Here is an 18,832-nt window from a genome sequence, read left to right as displayed (position 1 = left end):
ACATAACTAAAGACCCAAGAAAAGCCCGCCCACATTCAAGAGCACAAGTTTGTACTCTTCGACTAGAAAATAGTGCGTTTTTAATGTTCACTAAGTTATATAGGCAACACGTTTATCACAAAACGGAATAACAGGCCACCAGTTCTCACATGCCTTACAAAAACTTAATTAGACAGTCTGTAGACTGGCCAAAGACTTCTGTCTATAAAGTCTATATACTCTCTATATGCGAACCCTAGAGAAGTTTATAGGCAATAGAAATCCTATGGACATTCTATATAAGATCTATACAATTATGGCCATACACTCTAACAGACTTTTGCCTATACAGAGTCTATAGAAAACGACTAGACAAAAATAAATATCTATCGGAAGGCAATATAGTCTACAAGAAGTCTATAGACTGTCTATAGACCGTTTCTATAAGGGATGTCTCACCTCTTTAACAGAGTGACCGATAGATTGTCGATTTTGTTGCCTACTGTGCTTTGTAAGCATAGGAATACAGGAACGTGGGTAGTTGTTGCTAACTGCTAATTTCTTTAGTTGTATACCGCAGAAGCAATCGAGCGAAAAGTACCCACCTTCAACGCGGTGCTACCGACCCCGTCGAATCTGCTGCACACAAAGTTGTAGAAGTCATTGCATGGCGCATATTGCCAGTTTAGGGAAGCATTCAGCAGCTGTGCGGCAAGTTGAGCGCCGTCAGGTCTGGACGCTGTCGTAAGTCGCGGCGTTTTCCGTGTAATAATCTTACCCCGGGGATACCTGCGGCTGGACCTCCTGCCTGTAAAAATTACCCCGAAATACCAGGTTCGAGTACACTCTAAACACAAATACACCTATATGGAAGTAAAAAGGAAGTAAGCTGTCCTCTAGCGCACATCCTTTTATAAAAGGGTGTGCTCTAGAGGAGAGTTTATTCCGTTTTTATTTACTCCTTTCTGTTTAGACTGTAAGTGGGTACTTCGCCAAGAACAGAGTACGGCGGAAAATGTATTCCGCCTTTAACTGCTCAGAACACAAGTCATCCGGTGCCCTTGTCACCAGAACTTAAGAAGAGCTGACGGTGGACGAACTGGCAGGGGCAAAAGAGCTAACTTTCATCTCATGTTTCCTTCAGAATGAAATGCACACATCGGGCCACCGACTTTGGAATGTGCTTTAAAGGAACACTGGGCACTATACCATAAAAGTACTGTTCAAAGAAAAAATTGGTTACCTGCCTTCTAGCTATGTTGATGTTGGTCCGGCAGCGATGAACACATTTATCGCCGAAAAAAATTGGCTTTAAAAATCTTCCCGCCCACCGATTCAAACTCGTGACGTTGTACCGAAAAGGACGGCTCGCCATCGTTTTGAAGCGAATAGCGACATAGCGTAGCCTCAGAAATCCTGGCAGAAAATCTGCATAGACGCATGCGTTTTACTTGCGAAGTAGGACGGAAGATGGCGGAACCTGTGTTTTGTTTTTCGCCATTTCGGGTTTACAGAAGTTTCGCTTTAAGAGACACTGGATGATTTTGATTTGAACGTGCAGAAGTATCGATGCAGTCCAAGTTCTATTTATCCTCAGTGTCCCTTTCACAGACCGCATATAATGAAAAAGAGCAGCATATAGAAAGGCTTATAGTTATGCGTTAGCATTAGAACAGTTATGTGAAGGAAAAACCGGGCGGCGTCCGGCATTTGTCGCTCAGAGCGTGAATAAAAAAGAAATCTTACCATACTTGTGGCCTCTAACGGGATTCGAACTCGCAGCAGCGCGAAAAGATCGGTTTTACTTGCCCTGCGTTAGACCACTCGGCCATCCCCACAGCCTTTGCCCCCGCGTATTACACTGTCAGCCTACCGATCTGTGGTTTGTACATCGTCACCTTCCTCAACTTTCGTCCGTGCGCGATGCATTCCAAACGCAAGAGCACGTGGCCAGTTTTACGTGCCAGCCCAAGTTCGAACACGTGTCCGGTTTGAAATGTACTGTCTGGTGGCACTTGATTAAGCGGTTCATTCAACTTGATGTTTCATTTCAAAAATTGGACAATATCCCAATTGGCTTCAAACAATTGGAAAACACGTCAAGCAGCCTTTCACTGCTTGCCGTGAGCCTTGCATGAGCCTTTCGCCCCGCGTGTTGAACTGCCAGTCTCTCGCGCTGTGGCACTAGTTGGCGCAAGTCAACATAGAGGCCGCCACCATCCCAGAGTGCACGCGCTAGTTTGCTTGATTGCAAAAAAAGAGCGCCACAAGTTAGTGCGCTCATGCAACCGGAGCCCAATTGCTAATGCATTCCCCTCCGCATTACTTTGCTGTGTGCATGTTTTTACGCCTTCTGTACGACGTGTGCGCGAGCTGTTCAGGATACATAGGTTTGTTTCAAAGAAAGCTTTTGCTTGCGGGAGACGTAGAGCAAAACCCTGGGCCTCTGTCTGCTGAGCAGGAAAAGCAGATGTTCGATACTATCATGACAATACCTGTGGTACAACAGCAACAGACCGAAATATTGGACGAACTACGTTCCATTCGGCTTGAGCAAAGAATCTCGAAGAAAAACTAACAAAACTCGCAGAAAAAGTCAAGAGCGTTGAATATAATGTGTCACTGGTGCTCCCGCTAAAGCCTGAAGTAGAAAGATTATCTCAAAGTTCCCAGAAACTTGCTGTCGCGTGCACGGCCCTCGAGTCATCGCATGATGACCTGGAGAACCAATCACGAAGAAACAACTTAATATTCTACGGCATCCATGACAAAGAAACCGAATCGTGGGAACAGTCTGAGACTAAAATTATCTCTTTTTGCGCTGAAAAGTTAAAACTTTCCGTTGACGCCGCTGCCATTGAAAGAGCGCACAGACTAGGAAGATATGCGCCCGACAAGCACAGACCCCTGATCGTTAAATTTTTGTCCTTTAAAGAAAATACTCGTGTTCTTTCAAATGCTGCCAAACTAAAAGATACTGACTGGGCGATAAGCGAGGACTATTCGGCCAAAGTACGGCAGCAAAGAAAAAAGCTCATGCAGTTTGCTAAGGCACGCGGCGGAAAGTTGAAACTGCGGTTTAATAAGCTAAACCTGGACAACAAAACCTATATGTACAACATTGAAACAGACGATATCACTTGTGTAAACCAATAGCCATCACCGAGGCTTTTAGCTAGCCCACAAACTGCTATTAAAAATGAACTTGTCTGTATTGTTGTTAATTGCCGCAGTCTAAAAAACAAAACTGACCAATTCCTCTCACTCTTACAAATGACGAGCGCACATGTGGTAATTGGAACCGAGTCATGGCTGGACAGCAACATAAGTGATGGTGAAATATTTCCTCCATCCTATACTACGTATAGGAAGGATCGCAATGTACGCGGTGGTGGTGTGTTCATCCTCGTTCATAGCAGTTTGAGAAGCGTGTCTGTTAACTTAGACAACGATTCCTCTGAAGCTGTCTGGTGCAGGGTGCGGCTGGGCGATGGTACTTCTTTGGCAATTGGCTCTTTTTATAGGACGCCCGGTTCAACCTGCGCACAGCCATTTTTTGAACTTAGCAACACATTATTAGCCTTAGACGCAACACATATTGTCCTTGCCGGTGATTTTAATATGCCCAGCGTAGAATGGTCTTGTTTTAAACCAGTAATTCGCACTGCATCCCTCTTGTATACCGCTTTCCGTGAAGTAATTGGTGCTCACTCATTATTTCAGTTTGTTCAAACCCCTACCAGACTCGGCCTTACCAGTGCTAATGTGCTAGACTTGTTTTTCTGCAATGACCCTAGCCTACTCTCGTCTGTCATAACGCTGCCAGGCATAAGCGACCATGATGTAGTTTTAGCAAAAGTATCCTGTAATGCTATGAAGACCCACCACACCCAACCACGCAAAGTGTCTTTTTATGAAAAAGGGGATTATGCTTCGCTATCACAGGAACTCGACGCATTTTTTCCTGAGTTTCTTTCACATCAGCCATCCCTGAATATTGATTCCTTCTGGAACTTGTTTAAAACTAAAATTTTGTCACTGACGCAGTCTTTCATCCCATCCCGCTTGATTTCAGCCAAGCGTCGTGACGATATGCATTGGATGAATAGACAGTTGCGGGCAATGATCAACCGGCGGAAACGGCTCTTTCGCAGATATTGTGATACGCCCGCACTAACTTTGTACTCCGAGATGAAAAAGCAAACTAAGAACTTATCGAAAGAAATCCGTAAAGCGAAAAGGGGCATACTTCAGCACACTAGGCCAGCAACTAAATACAAACCCAAAGGCAGTCTGGAAATATGTTAAAAATAAGAGAAACAGCAGGGTCTCTGCGCCTGATATACTAGACGCAACTGATTTTGGAAGGGATTCAAAAGGTAAAGCGAGAAGTTTCAATCTTTATTTCCAATCGGTGTTTTCCGATCCCATTAATACACATACTGACTTTCAATCTTCCAGCACCCTGACCAGAATGAATGACGTAGAAATTTCTGAACGGGGGATCATGCTTTTATTACAGAAAATTAAAGTTACATCAGCACCAGGGCCTGACAACATTTCCAATTACGTTTTGAAAAATTGTGCAGCTTCAGTTGCCCCGTATCTCGTTGCATTATTTCAGAAATCGTTAGAGAATTCTTCTTTGCCCCTTGACTGGAGAAGTGCCAATGTCGTTCCGATTCATAAGAGTGGTGATAAAACTAAAACATGTAACTATAGGCCCATATCGCTGACGAGCGTGTCGTGCAAAACACTGGAACATGTCATTTATACTCAGTTAATTAGCCATCTACAAAACAATAGTTTTTTCTGTTCGACACAACATGGATTTAGGTCCGTCCGGCTTCTCATGTGAAACACAGCTCGTGGAATTCACACATGACATTTCTGTTTCCTTAAACTCCGCCGGTCAGGTAGATTGTATATTTTTAGATTTTCGAAAAGCGTTCGATTTAGTTGCTCACAACCTATTGTTAAAGAAGCTTTCAAAATTAAATATTCCTACCTCACTCTTATCCTGGATTGAGGCGTATCTTGCGGAAAGGAGACAGTGCGTGGTTATCGACGGTGTCAGCTCGGAAAGTGTGGGTGTAACTTCAGGTGTTCCGCAGGGGTCGGTTTTGGGCCCTCTTCTATTTCTCATTTTTATAAATGACCTCACTAGTAACATTTCAAGTATAATCAGACTTTATGCTGATGACTGTTGTATCTACCGCAATATTTCTTCTGAAGCAGATGCAATTTCACTACAGCATGACCTCAACTCTGTATTCTCTTGGTGCAACAACTGTAATATGGCGCTAAACATCTCCAAATGTAATCTGGTCCGGTTTACAAAAAAGAAACAATTCCTCCAAACAGACTATTTCCTTGGTAGCACTGAATTATCCGCAGTTTCAACTTATAAGTACTTGGGAGTCTTTTTTTCTACTGACCTATCATGGAATACACACGTAAATTACATATCTGCTAAAGCCAGTCGCACATTAAACTTTCTCAGACGTAACTTTAAGGACGCTCCCCTTACGCTGAAGGAGACATTATACATGTCTACTGTACGTCCGATACTTGAGTATGCTTGCGCGGTTTGGGACCCGCATACAAAACTGAATATTGAGGAGCTGGAGCGCGTCCAGAAACGGGCTGCTAGGTTTGTGTCCGCCGATTACAATTTCCAAAAAAGTTCTTCTGGTTTGCGCGAAAAGTTGGGATGGCCATTACTTGAAAACAGACGCAAATATTTGAGACTCTCTTTCTTTTATAATGTGCTTAATAATAAAACTGGAATTCCAAAAGAGAAATACATTAGTGAACCCAGCTACATTTCCGCCCGCACTGACCACCCACTTAAGGTGCGCGAGTACAATTGCCGTATAAACGTATTCAAATATAGTTTTTTCCCACGAACAGTGCATGATTGGAACTGTCTCCCTTCGCGGGTCGCTACCGCTCCTCCTACATCGTTTCTGACCGATTTGCAAAGCCACCTGTCAATATAAGTGCAATAATTCTTGTCCGAGTGTATTATTTTTAAGCAGTGCTGTATTTTAAAATGTATCTTTTTTGTGTGTGTGTATGTGTGTGTTTAGGGTATGTTTGCCTTTCTACAATGGTTTTTATTTTGTTTGTTTGTTTTTGCTTCCGTGTGCATGGTTTATTGTATTTTCTGTGTAGACCGCATCATTTGCCTAATTTATTATGTACTAGATGTTTGTTCTTATTTATGATGTTTCACCCCTACAATAATGCCCCAATGAGGGCGCTGTAGGTACTGTGTATAAATAAAATAAATAAATTGATCGCTCGTGAATTTTAACGCAGTTTTTATGTATTCTGTCTCATTCTCAATCATGCTGATGATGTTATCCCACTTGCTAACGCATTCTCCTGCGCATTATCGCACTGGTCGCCCATGAAATTTAATGCAGTTTTAGCAACACTGGTATAGCAGACGACGGGTATATCTCACGAAACCTTACCCAGTTTTATGTGTTCCTTCGTGTTCCTTATGTGTTTATGTGTTGATATTTGCCAGTAATGTCGGTGTTTAGTAGACATTTAAGAAAAACTTTACAATGAAAATTTTGAAGTGCCGAAGAAAACGCCTACTTCAGATACTTTCTTCTTAGTATCTGCCCCAGGGCGGTATTTCCCGCGTTGAGGAGAAAGCCTGTGCAATATAACAAGATCTATTTCGACTAACCACTCTAGAGTCGCGAAAGGCACGCCAAAGGGTCTGGAGCTACCAAATTTCCGTGGGCTGCCATGGGGTTGGTTCCTTTAGTGCCCGTACCTTTGCTTCCGGTTGGCGGAGAAGCACCACTGCCTACTCCGACACTTCCGATGGTGTCGACGTCAGCGTCTTCTTCACTGGTGTCATCTGCGCCACACCAGGTCAACTGCCGGTCTAGTCCATTTCACACGGTTTAGATCACAACAGCGCAATGAAAAACATACTCAAATTATTACGACTTGAAATGTGCATCCCTTTGCTCTTATTTTATGCGTTCTGGCACCATTCAGGGTTCGCGTATATGAAGCACCTTGATGAAGTTCTCAACACCTAAAAAGAAAAACCTTTGTTGGAAGACCAAAGGGTACAACATCCATGAAGCTCTATTGGTTGGCAGTTTGGCGCTTTCCTATACTGCAGCCAAAGAAAAAAAGTAGTCATTGTTCGTCTAGCGCTAGTCAAAGGTGTGCATTTCACGGACTGTGGGTGTCCACCCAACTAGTCATATCTTTGTCCTCAAGAGTAGGCTTCACTGCGCTTTCAGCTCGAGCTGCTTGGGTTTGCAGGCATAATCTCGCTAGCGCGATCTTTGAATGCTTCGCCGCACTCCTTTCGTTTGCGCCTGCGCCTTCTGCCTATCTCAATTGATGCCGACAGACGCCGCTATGTCCGCCTGTATATTGCCAAAATGCCCTTCTCCTCTGCTCCTCACCTCTGCGCGAGCTGCTCTGTATACGAGGTCACTGATTGCCGGCAAGGTTTTGTCACTCATCACTGGAAACGGGGCCTGCCCTTACAAAAATTTCTTTACACAGTCTATAGACTGCCCGTTAACTTTTGTCTATGAAGTCTATAGACTTTCTATAGACATATCATGTAGTCTAGCATTCTATAGACAGTCTATAAAAATCTCTAGATTTATGGTCATACACTTTTAGACTTTTGTTCATAGACAGTCTATAGACTATGGATAGACAAAAGGGAATATCTATAGGAAGGCGATAGAGTCTGCAAGAAGTCTGCAGTCTATAGACCATTTTTATAAGGTACCTAACAAGGAGGTGACTATCATGTAAAGCAGCGAAGAACTCGATACAAGAGGGAGCAATGCTCGCGAGGAATTGAGCATAAATAAGGCAGGAGAGCTGGCAACAGCAACAAAAAAAAGTCAATAGGAATCACGATACAACGACAATGGCTTCATTTGTCGCGCCCATAGGGATGTGCCTGATTTTTATGTAGTGTAATGGACGTATTGCCGATTTTCTAAGGTGCGTTCATGCCAGCGCTGCCAACCATGCATTGCGGCACCCTGCGATTCTCACCAACTCGACTTCACGCTGAACCGGCGCCAGTCCATGAATGATCGGCGCTTAGGGATCAAGTCGCTTGCTCCGTTGCGTGAGCGCTTCGCAGGCGCATGCAGACGTGGTTGTCAGAGTTTTGCTACAGGATGTATTTTAAGAGCCCCTTTAAATGGATGCTTGCAAGGTAGCGAGATAGAACAGCCAGAACGTATCACTGAAAAAGTTTTTCAGTCCATCAATATGTAGACAGAGAGAACTTGGAAACTTGAAGCTTCCATTCCGTAGTGGAACGCCAGCAGTACCGTGGCCAAGCATTTCTTACCGGGCGCCAAGCCTATATTTCTGGATAATCTGCCTCGTCTGCAAAGTAACGACTATCGTACTGTTCTTATTGGCACTAACTTATAGGTTACACCTGATCAGTAATTAATAAGCTTCAAATGCACTGTAGATAGAAGTTTTCCTTAAAACATTGGACTGAGATCTTTCCGACTTGAAATTCATAAATTCAGCTCCGCCCTGCTGTTTGGTTTGTTAGCTTTATGATTAGCTCAGTTCATAGATCTACTGCAGCAGACAGAGAATGGTCTCAGGTTCGATCCCCGCGAGGATGCTATCTCCTCTCAGGTTACTATGGAAGCTGAGTAGGTTGCCTCCTTAGCCATATGGCTGCGCCCGAGTGCATACTATAGGGCAACTTCTCGCTAATTTTATATCTGCTGCCGCTTTGGGGGATCGCTTCAAGCACGTCCCAGCTCCAGAATACCGAAAAAAAAAGGTAAAAAACTAACCGTCGAGGAAAATGCGCATATTCGCAACAAAAATCTCAGAAGGCGAAAAACACAATATAAAGTGTAATTCAAATATTTGACAATTAATAGAATAACGAATAAAGAAAGAAATAAGAGGAAGACAAATAAGAGAAATATTTGAAAAATCAGAGAAATTCTTTAAACCGAAACTAAGTGAAATTAGGCTTTCTTTAAACCCCTTGATCTTTCCCTCGGGAAGGCTACCATAACCAACAAAGTGCAAGTAAGTTGTATTGAAAAGCATATAAAATAAAATCGTACATAGTGCCGCGGTTTCTGCGAATAAATTTTTCAATTTTTTTTTATTTCTGCCAAGGTTTTGAAAAAATAGCCTTCTTATAAACTCGGAATATACACGCGTAAATGATCTCACAGACACTTGAATAATGAGAGACATGACGAGCAATCACTAAGTTTCGGTGAATTACCAGTTATAATTTTACCAAGTTAATTGAATGGCCTACAGTCTCGGGGTTTAGAGTAGCGGCGTCCTAGCAAAAAACTTTTTGTAGAGCTGTGCCCTCGCAAAGCATGCGACGAGGAGGGAGAGTGCATGCCCAATAATTCCGGACAAAAGAATTTTGGAAGAGGAAAGAGTTTATGAACACAATGTTTTCATGTATTGTAAGATTTCATTACAACAATCAATATATTCATATATCCTCCCTCGGTAGGCTTGCATTTTTTTGCTATTAATGTTCTTGCTATTGCCAAGAGTTTCCTACCGCTCTTTTATGGTAGTCTTGACTATCCGATGCGAGCGATCGAAACACTACAAAATCAAGATTTTGCTACATATAACAAGAAGGGACCATTACCTACAATATTTCTATATAAGCAGCATACAGTTTTCCAATATTCAAAATTTTTGCTCAATAATGTTGGACATGAAATATGAGTGTAGAGAAAATCGGTACACGCCCGACGCAGCAGCGGTGGGCAACCACAGATGTCCTTCGTTCCGCCAGACATTGGCAGAGAAGAGATGGTTTCTCTCCTCCCCCACCTCAACTTGACCTTGCTGAGAACGACCGTCTACTGATAAAGATAATAGCGACCTATTTGAAATCGAAAGTGAGCACTTAGCTATAAGCACGGAATCTTTCATTCCTTCCTAAACCTCAAACTTTTCCTCACAATATTACGATGCCCACACGCTCCATAGTCATCTGGGCACCAAACTCACGCAGTTTATCAAATATCAAAGTGAGTCTAAGTCATGAACCTTGTCAGAGCAGTGGTCGTTCAATAGACTCAGGCAAGATGTAAGCAAGTTCATATGAGCAGCTGTAAAATTAGTCTCACCGCTTTCCATCGTTGCAACGTAGATGAAAATGGTCCCTCCTATCAATATCGCGGAGAGAAGGCAGTAGGTGACAGCCGCGGTGGTTGCCTTCAAGTCGAAGGACCTGCAAGGTTAGCATCGAGTTGCTCGTACCAACTGACGTCCGCATGTCCAAACGCAACTTATCAGATCGAACATCGAAAGACCCCCCAGTGGTGCCCCGGGCAAAAGCTGTGGCATACAGAGAACCGCATCACTCTAGGCGAGCCAATACAAATTCGGCAAGATACATTACTTCTTGTTAATGCCGCCGTGGAGACTCAGTGATTATGGTGCCCGGCTGCTTAACCGAAAGATGCGGGTGCAATTCCGGCAGCGGCGGCCGCATTCCGATGGAGGTTAAATGCCAGGGGCCCTCGTACTGTGCGATGTCAGTGCACGTTAAAGAGCCCCGGGTGGTCGAAGCTTCCCGAGCCCTTCACTATGGCGCCCCTCATAGACTGAGTCGCTTTAGGAATCTACCCCCCCCCCCCCCCAAAAAAAAAAAGAAAAAAAATGCTTCGGCTAAGCAACAGAATGCCCAAGCTTCTAGGCTGCCATAGCAGGTCGACAGATTTCGTGGCACGATTCGATATGCAAAATGCTTTCTGCAATACATAGCCCCCTTTGTTCCTCGAAAGGTGTATACTTGGCATGCTGCTAACGCAAAAGGTTGCCGCAAAACTTACTCTTCGTCGGCCGCTGAAATGCGAAAAGAAACGTAAGGCTAGCGGGAATGGGAGTAAAGGTCTCGTGCTGTGCACTCTGTGCAAGTGTTCAGTGAGGAAGAGGCCACTGAAACGAGCGTAATTTTTACATATCTTTCACAACTCGTTGTTGGTGAGGCTTGAAAAGTTAAACAACGAAGGCAGTGCGAAACGCCTATCTTCGCGCGAAGGGCACGTTTACATCACCACGTAAAGTTTAGAAGTGGAACCTGTGAGCCAGTACGCAACACATACCTGGCATGTCTGCCGATAAAGATCAGAATTCCGTGCATGTCTGTTGCTATTCGAGTTACGCTTCTAAATAACTTTGCTACAAATTTCCCTTGTTACCTGAGAGTGATGGACAGTACGGCGTGGGGACCCCGCTGGAGATCATAGTGCCATCAGAGACTGATGCGTGTCCTGAAATCCGAAAACGCCGAGATAATCACTCCCTTACTCAGCTCCTCACCACAGGACAAAGCGTAGACCGCATGTTGCTAGCGAAGCAGTGTTAAAAAAAAACGAATCCATTGCGGCCTTCGTATTCTTATAGTAAAAATTAGTTTGTGGTTCATGAGGGCTGACGTTCCAAAGCGACACAGGCTACGAGGGACGCCATAGTGAAAGGCTCCGGAAATTTCGGCCACCTGGGGTTCTTTAACGGGCACTGACATCGCAGAGTACACGGGACTCTAGTATTTCGCCTCCATCGAAATACGACTGGAACGGCCGAGACCGAACCCGCATCTTTCTGGTTAGGAGCAGAACGCCATAAACACTGAACCACCGCGGCGGCGTTATAGTAGAAATTGACAACGCCTCGCAATGCCTCGCAATTTGCTAACTGTGCTGCATCAGGGCGCTGTAGATCATTTTACAGCTGGGAGTGACATTTTCGAAAGCACACTTTGTTAAAATCATGCCTACGAACCCTCGCCAGCTTTTCCCAGCTTCCATCGTGTTTTCCGCGTACCAGTCCTTGCTACGGGAGCCGAGCGCTGTGGTGCTGCGGGTTCCCCTGCCCTGCCGGCTTCCACCATCATCCACATTTGTCAAACTACGCGGAGCGAGACCTCGTGTCAGCACTCATGGGAGCTTTCCAATCAACAGCTACTACTGTTGAATAGAGTCGCCCATTTAAAGCAACAACTGCGTCAGCATAAAGATTTTTCTGGAGTTGTGGGGCTCTAATACTAGCAGCCTTAGCTGGTGGTATAGTAATGATAGTAGTAGCAGCAGAAGCAGTAAGAGCGCTTCTCACCGTTTCAAAATTCTTCATAAAATTTTGAGCGACAAATTAGAAACCCTGCAGCGCACGTGCAGTCAAAATGCGGGGAGAATAATGTCGCACTAAGCTTCCACTGTCGAAGTCTTCTTAAGTGTTACCTGGCGAAAAGTAACGCTGACATTTAACGCGGAAGCTTTAACGTTCCAGTTCTGCAAAAAAGTCCGGCGTCGGCGTTGTCCCCTAAAAGGCAGGTGGCTCTGCTGCCACCTATGTGACGTGACCTTGTGACGTCATCACAACCTGCCCACGGGCTGGTAGCAAACTGCCCGCCGTGGCAAGTGGCAGTTAAATTAATGATCGGTCGCTCGAGAAGAGCAACTTGCGCCACCTGCCGGGGAAGCGGCGCATCGCTTAACCGATGCACCACTGCGCCGGGAATGGTATGAGGAGTCCCCGCGATCTATGAATGTTAAGTAGAGAATGGCCAATTCTGCATACATGGGCACTAACCCATTAGATATCGCGTCACACCTTTAAGGCGGAGCTTAAGTTTTCCCCTCCAATTTTTGTCTGACCACGTGGATTATAGGATTAAACAAGGAGAATCAGTGATCCCAGGATTATGATCGCAAAACCTCGTCTAGACAGTGGTCTCGGTTCGGTAAGTCGCGCTCTTTACAGGGGGCGTCACGCCAACGGAGACTCAACGAAGGCACCCGCTCTCGTTCATGGCAGGCATACGCCCGTGGTCTGACTGCGCGTTTGCGCATAATCATCCTAAGGAACGAATACGATACAAATGCGCCTCCCAGAGACAGTTTCTGAGGCACTAGACGATGCCTACATGAAGCAGCTGCAACTACCGGCACTTTCATCGTCTAGGCCAATGAACTACAAGGCTATGAGAACTAAAAGTACAAAAAGCAGAAGTAAATGCCCTGCTCATCTGATGTTGCAGAAATGGGAAGGGGTGTTACAGAAGGAGGATCAAAGGCAGGCGGTATTGAAAGCCAAGTTTCGTGCCCGTCTTGCGGCAGCGTGAAAAGGGAGACCACACGAACTCGCGATGTTTACAGCGCTGATCTCCGCAAAGCAAACAGTCGTGCCTAATAGGAAGGTATCGCCAAACTTACGTCTCGAGTGTCCAAATGTGTTTCCGAATGCCGAAAGAATGACAGACTTCAACGCCTACAGCTGCGAGCTACTTCTTCTTCGCTGACCACGCGCCGACAGCCATTGCACTTCGTGGCAGTCATGGTGGGAAAAATCAATAAAATTATCGACTATTTAATATCCAAAGTCCCGTGAGCCGCATAGTCACATCAGAAGGCACTATAACATTGCTGAGATAACAATAGCCCGGCGGCGAAACAGATTGCATGATCGGTGGATTCGCAACCACCATGTCAAGCTACAGACCCAGCGTGTATAGAGACTCCTCACGAGTCACTTCCCGGCTAACCCTCCAATCTCATCGTGCAGATCGACTCATTTTAGTGAGCCAATGAACGCTGCGGCCTATTCTACCAGTCTCTACCGGTGAATGGAAAGGTCAAAGTGGTGAGGCACCATATATGGTAAGGTCTATAGCCACATTTGACATTTGGCTCACATGAAGGTCAACCGGCAAGGTACGAGGAAATCGGCTTCACCTAGCGCAGTGAAGCTTCCGCTTCAAAACCTTTGGTAACCACCTGGCCTACGATTTCAAGCAGCGTTTGAGGAAGATTTATAAAATTGGCTGCGCCTGCTTGCCATATATGCTAATGATTCCGAGTTTGAAGAAATATTCTGGGCTACCTACACGCCCTATTAGGCTCTGTACTCACTGCTGCATTTTTAGTATTGACAGAAAGTTGAACCGCCGTTCATTAGCGGCCACGTCCTTGTATAGACCGTCTGCATAGGTCACGTGAGCAGATCATGCTCAACCTCGTCTACCTTAAAAGAGTCACTGTTTCGAAACTGTTTAAATGTGCAAGGCACCCTGGCAAACTCCCACTGTCCGTATGGGCCACTGCAACACAGTACAACAACAACAACCGCGGGAAGGAAGATAAAGAGGCTCGTGACGCGAGCCGTTGAAATCTGATCAGCCATCTTGTTCATTGCGGACAGCCGCTGGACTCCTCTCCCTCTGCTAGTGGTGCCTAACAAGCAGCGTTTACGTGCAAGATCTTTGATTGTTGACTTCCAGCACAGCTGCTTGCTTGGTTGTTCGTACAGACGCAGCGTCTTAGTCTTGGCTCCAGCTCTGGTGAGTAACAAGCCTTCTGCTGCCCTTAGGGTTATCGAGGAAGGCAGAGGACCAGACAGGACATCCGCAGTGCAAGCCTCGAAATGCCTTGACGACGCTAATTGTCATCACCTTAACTATTACATGGCAAGGGCCTCTCCCGTATGCGTCAAATTAAGTCTTTCCTGTACTAGCGGCGACTGCCTTATCCCCGCACACTTCATGACTTAATCCTTAATTTACCCTGCTCTCTGTCGCGTTCTGCTTCGTTTACCTGCCCTTCGAATATACTCCGTTGCCATAAGCCACCGTCGGTTGTGTCCTCTGCGCATTAATTGCCCTGTCTGTGAGCATTTCTAATTTATTCCAGCTAGGATGTCATGAACTCGCGTTTTTAACAGCACCGCTTCCTTCTTCGTGTCTCTTAATGTTCAAACTGTCATATCATTTTCTATAGTGCTATAGCGCGTTCCTCAAATGAATTTAACGTCTTTACGTTGCCCTTTATGTATACCTGCTCCATATAGCGGCACTAGTAGATGCACGGCATAATGCGATTTAGTTTGCCGACGACCACTGTAGTCGGCCACATCTACGCATGCCTGAAGATTCTCGTTTCGGCAGCATGGTTTTTAGTTTTGGGGTTTATGGCGTTCAACGTCCCCAAGCGACTCAGGCTGTCGGGACGCTGAAGGGGAGAGCTTCGGCTGATTTCAACAACCCGCGCTGACTTTGCCCAGTACAGGGGCCTGTATCATTGTGCCTGTATTGACGTGCGACCTCTTCACCATGGTATTTGACCACAAACTGCCAAGGTTGTGGTCAAACTCTGCTGGAACCACAACCTTAGCAGGTTGTGTTTCCAGCAGTAAGAATAACGCACTACTTAATGTGTAGCGAAATATGTATAACGCCGGCTACGTACGAAGCCATACAATAGATCTGGTGAGGCTGCCCTTTTACCATTTATTGTTCCTCTCAGAAAATATTAAAACAATAAAAAGATAGATAGACAGAGAGAGCCCGGACGAGCAATCATTTGCCAGGCTTAAACCCAATCAAGATAAATACTTAAATGCTAGAAAAACAATTTAATGAAAAATCAGAGCAGTAAATAAGAAAAACAATAAAAAAGAGGAAACAAAAGGCCCATCACAGTCGAAGTAAGGATCTCAGGCAGACAAAGCATAGAGTGAAAGCGATGACAAAAAAAAAACACGATGAAACCAAAAACACAGTACTGTCAAGGTCTCAGTAACAGTCGCAAAAAGCACACAGTGCAGGCCACGACGAAAATTGGGGAAGAGCAAACATAATCAAAACAAAACAAGACAAAACCAAAGTAACAGCACAGTCAAGGTCACAGTCACGAAGTCACAGCGAGTATACAGGCCACGACGAAAGGCACCCAATCCCAACTAAGAAGCACGGTGCGCTCCTCTGTGTAGAGCTTGTAGAAAGGAAATGAAAGGGAAGCAAGAAATAAAGACTATCGAACCAATGAGTGGGCTTTGGTGGCCCGCCGCCTAGAGGTTTCTAATTCACACTTTTTTGCCTGTTTTCAGCGCACTGAAGGAGTACTAAGATCTCAGTGCTCTATCTTATGACCCAGGGTGTGAGCTAGTTAAGAAGCGATAAGCAGAAATGAAAAGGGATCTGCAAAGATTTTAGGGCGGGGGTGAAAAAATTAGGTTTCAACAAGGGTTCAGTGTTCATTTTGAAAACCACTAAATAAAGGCTAATAAAACAGTCTCCTGGGTTTTTGAACTGCAAAGCCTTGAACATTTCCTAACCTGTGTAGCTGGCGTGCGCCAGGTGCAATGTTGGCCCCCATTTTGGTGAAGGGTGTCCTTTCTTAAACTTAATGTGTTCCGCCGCACTCTTCGCCTATTTTTATTTATTCTAGCCATGCACACAGCATCTTAACGAAATATAAAACTTTTTTCAGCTGTTCCTTCGTAGAGCTATACTGCACTTTGCTCTAAAAAGTTAGTGCAACGCTGGAATACGCCGACAGTAGGTAAATGCAAAATTCAAATTAACATGCTCCGCACACAACCGCTCTTTCAAAAAGATTTAGAAACAGGGCGAAAGGGCGAAATGACTCGGAAGTTTCTTTCATGAGTGGCAGATTTGGTAGTCTGTTTACCCAAAGCCTGGGACTTTCTGGGACCTTTTCACAAACAGATGCACAAAAAATTCAGATAACCAGTATCGCTGAACAGCGGACCACGCCATGAATGCGCTCTGAAGCCAACGTAGGTAAAACAGACTCAAAGCGTCACGTAGACAAGAATGAACGATTTCCTTTGCTTTCCTGTTTGCAATAAATGACTAAAATATGCAATGGTTCGCCTCCGGCTTGATGGCTTAGCAAAACATCTAAATCAAAAACCCCCGAAAAAACTACTGTAGAGTAATACAACCCATGTTTTTGCGGGAACGGGGTGGAAGTTTGTAATTCTTTTTTGTGAATGTATTTTTTGCAGTTAGAGTTGTATTTATAATTGTAATTGTATACACTGTCCCTCCCTGTAATTATCCTCATTACAGGGTTAACAGTATCAATAATTCAAATAAATAAAAAAAATTAATGATGCGCGTGCTTAAAAGAGTTCAGAACAGGCAATCGGAAGTTACTGAGCGAGGATTAAAGAGAACAGCAGAGATCAGTGGCTGCACAGATGTCTCAGATGCGCAATCTCTATGCATTCACCTGTGTACACAAGAACTTTAGGATAGCCATACCTGTTATGGGCAGCGCGCGCCTAATAAACAATAAATACCACAGGAAAGGTTTCCTTCTTTAATTAAACCTCATTTCCAGAGCATGGCGATTTGTTCGGCAGCACTGCCGAACTGTGCCTCTTAATCACAGGTGCTGACGGCTTACTACGAGAGTCACAGCTCAGCTATCGTTGGCTTCAGCTCCAAAACCAAAGGCTTCATCACCATCGTCTGAAGGACCTTCGAAATGGGTGAGCATATCTTTGAGGACAGTTCTACTGCTTGAAATCATTTGTCTTTCGTTCACGTTCCATCGGAGGGGCGCCGTGATATTGTTCTCTAGAACTAAACTCGTGCCCGAATAACCTGAACTCAATTTTAATTTCACTTTTATACTTGCTTCCGGTTGCAGATACCACGTTGCCGTTGGAATCCAACGTCTTCCTCATCAGTGAGCAATCCCAGGATCCAGAGCTATTGTCGGGTAAGCACGAAAGACTACTGACCTAAATAAAGACGAACAAAACAACACCATTATGCACCGTAGAGCCAGCTTTTGCTTTCAGTAGGTGTAAACTTTCTAATGGAATATCGAAGCGCTGGATCAATGCAGACATAACATTCGCATTATCCTTGTTAATATTACTTTTGAAGGGTAGAATGCAGCTGACACTTTTGAGTGTCGTGAATGCAATGCCGTGGAAGTTTGCAGTGACAAAAAGATTCAAAACTGCCGAGCGCTTAGAACCTTGGTCTTCGTGCCGATGTCGTATTATCCTCTTAGAACCCGATCAACGCAGAGGACAAAGTAGGAACAAAAGACGGGTTCAGTCGCGGTGCGCATATAACAAAAGCAGCAGTTCCTTTACCGCCGGAGTTAACTTCATGTAGCTATACGAAAATTATGCAGATAAAGGCTAAAGGCTTATATATGCCAGTCCAGACGGCCATAATGCCTTTCTAAATCAAATTGCAATTTTTTTTGTTGCGCTCGCAAGACTAAAACTGCTTTTCTCGCTTTGCAGACTCAAAACACCAGTAAGTTTTTTGCTGAAACGTCGCAATATTAGCACGCACAAAACAACGCCTTACCGATGGCAACCAGCTGAGACATGTATGTTTGAGCTTGAACACTTTTTCTGTAGTGTTCTATAAGCACTGCCTGGTATTGAATGTCGCGGCCACAGATGAGATAGTAACGTACATTAGAATTAGAGAGGGAACCGCCACTAAGGTTTCTGAAGTAATCCATCTCAATGCTGTTGAGCAGAACCTGGCTGCATTGAAAAAATCGTGAAAATAAATCATGTGTCATTTCTCAACCTACCTAGCAGGGGAGTAACAACGACGCCATTGTCTCTAAGAGCCAACGTAGCGGCTGGCGAATGGGCCGTTTCAGCCATGAAACACAAAGGCATGGGAGAGGAGGGGGAACGGCGTGGATTGCCGCATTTATGTGACCCGACAGCATCTTGCCGACTCGGGACGGCTTCAGCATGCAGCAGTGACGCTATGACGTCTCCCTTAATTTTTGTATTTTTCCATGTAGAGTACGGTTCCATAAGAGCGCCTGTTCTGAAACAGTCTCTAGTGGATTGAAAAATCGGCACTGCAGTTCTGCATCTGCTCAAAACGAACTACTAAAAATAGTGTTTTTTTAGCTCGATAGCAAAAATGTCCTCACGACGAGTTTTCGAAAATGGCCTCAATTTTATTAGAGACAAATATATTTGCGCCTGAACCGTGATTTTGGTTTGAATAAGTGAAAAGCGC

The 18,832-nt window shown here is 44.7% G+C and overlaps 1 protein-coding gene and 1 long non-coding RNA gene across 2 annotated transcripts in view; one reads left to right on the top strand and one right to left on the bottom strand.

The window, feature by feature from the left end:
- The window catches only part of LOC144134524 (neprilysin-3-like), a 44,125-nt gene extending 37,268 nt beyond the window's left edge, over nt 1-6,857 (bottom strand). Inside the window, exons 1-2 of the mRNA XM_077667432.1 lie at nt 6,776-6,857; nt 585-787 (exon numbers count right to left, since the gene is read on the bottom strand). The gene's annotated coding sequence lies outside the window, so the exon portion shown is untranslated. The remainder of the gene's footprint in view (nt 1-584; nt 788-6,775) is intronic.
- A 7,377-nt stretch (nt 6,858-14,234) lies between these two features.
- Nucleotides 14,235-17,544, top strand: LOC144135518 (uncharacterized). Its single transcript, XR_013315521.1, has 3 exons — nt 14,235-14,353; nt 17,211-17,310; nt 17,472-17,544. It is a non-coding gene; the product is annotated as an uncharacterized LOC144135518 (long non-coding RNA).
- Nucleotides 17,545-18,832: the final 1,288 nt, after the last annotated feature.

The sequence above is a fragment of the Amblyomma americanum genome, chromosome 5 (assembly GCF_052857255.1).
Source record: "Amblyomma americanum isolate KBUSLIRL-KWMA chromosome 5, ASM5285725v1, whole genome shotgun sequence".
Classification (NCBI taxonomy): Eukaryota; Metazoa; Arthropoda; class Arachnida; order Ixodida; family Ixodidae; genus Amblyomma; species Amblyomma americanum.
This window is presented reverse-complemented; position numbering and strand designations above follow the sequence as displayed.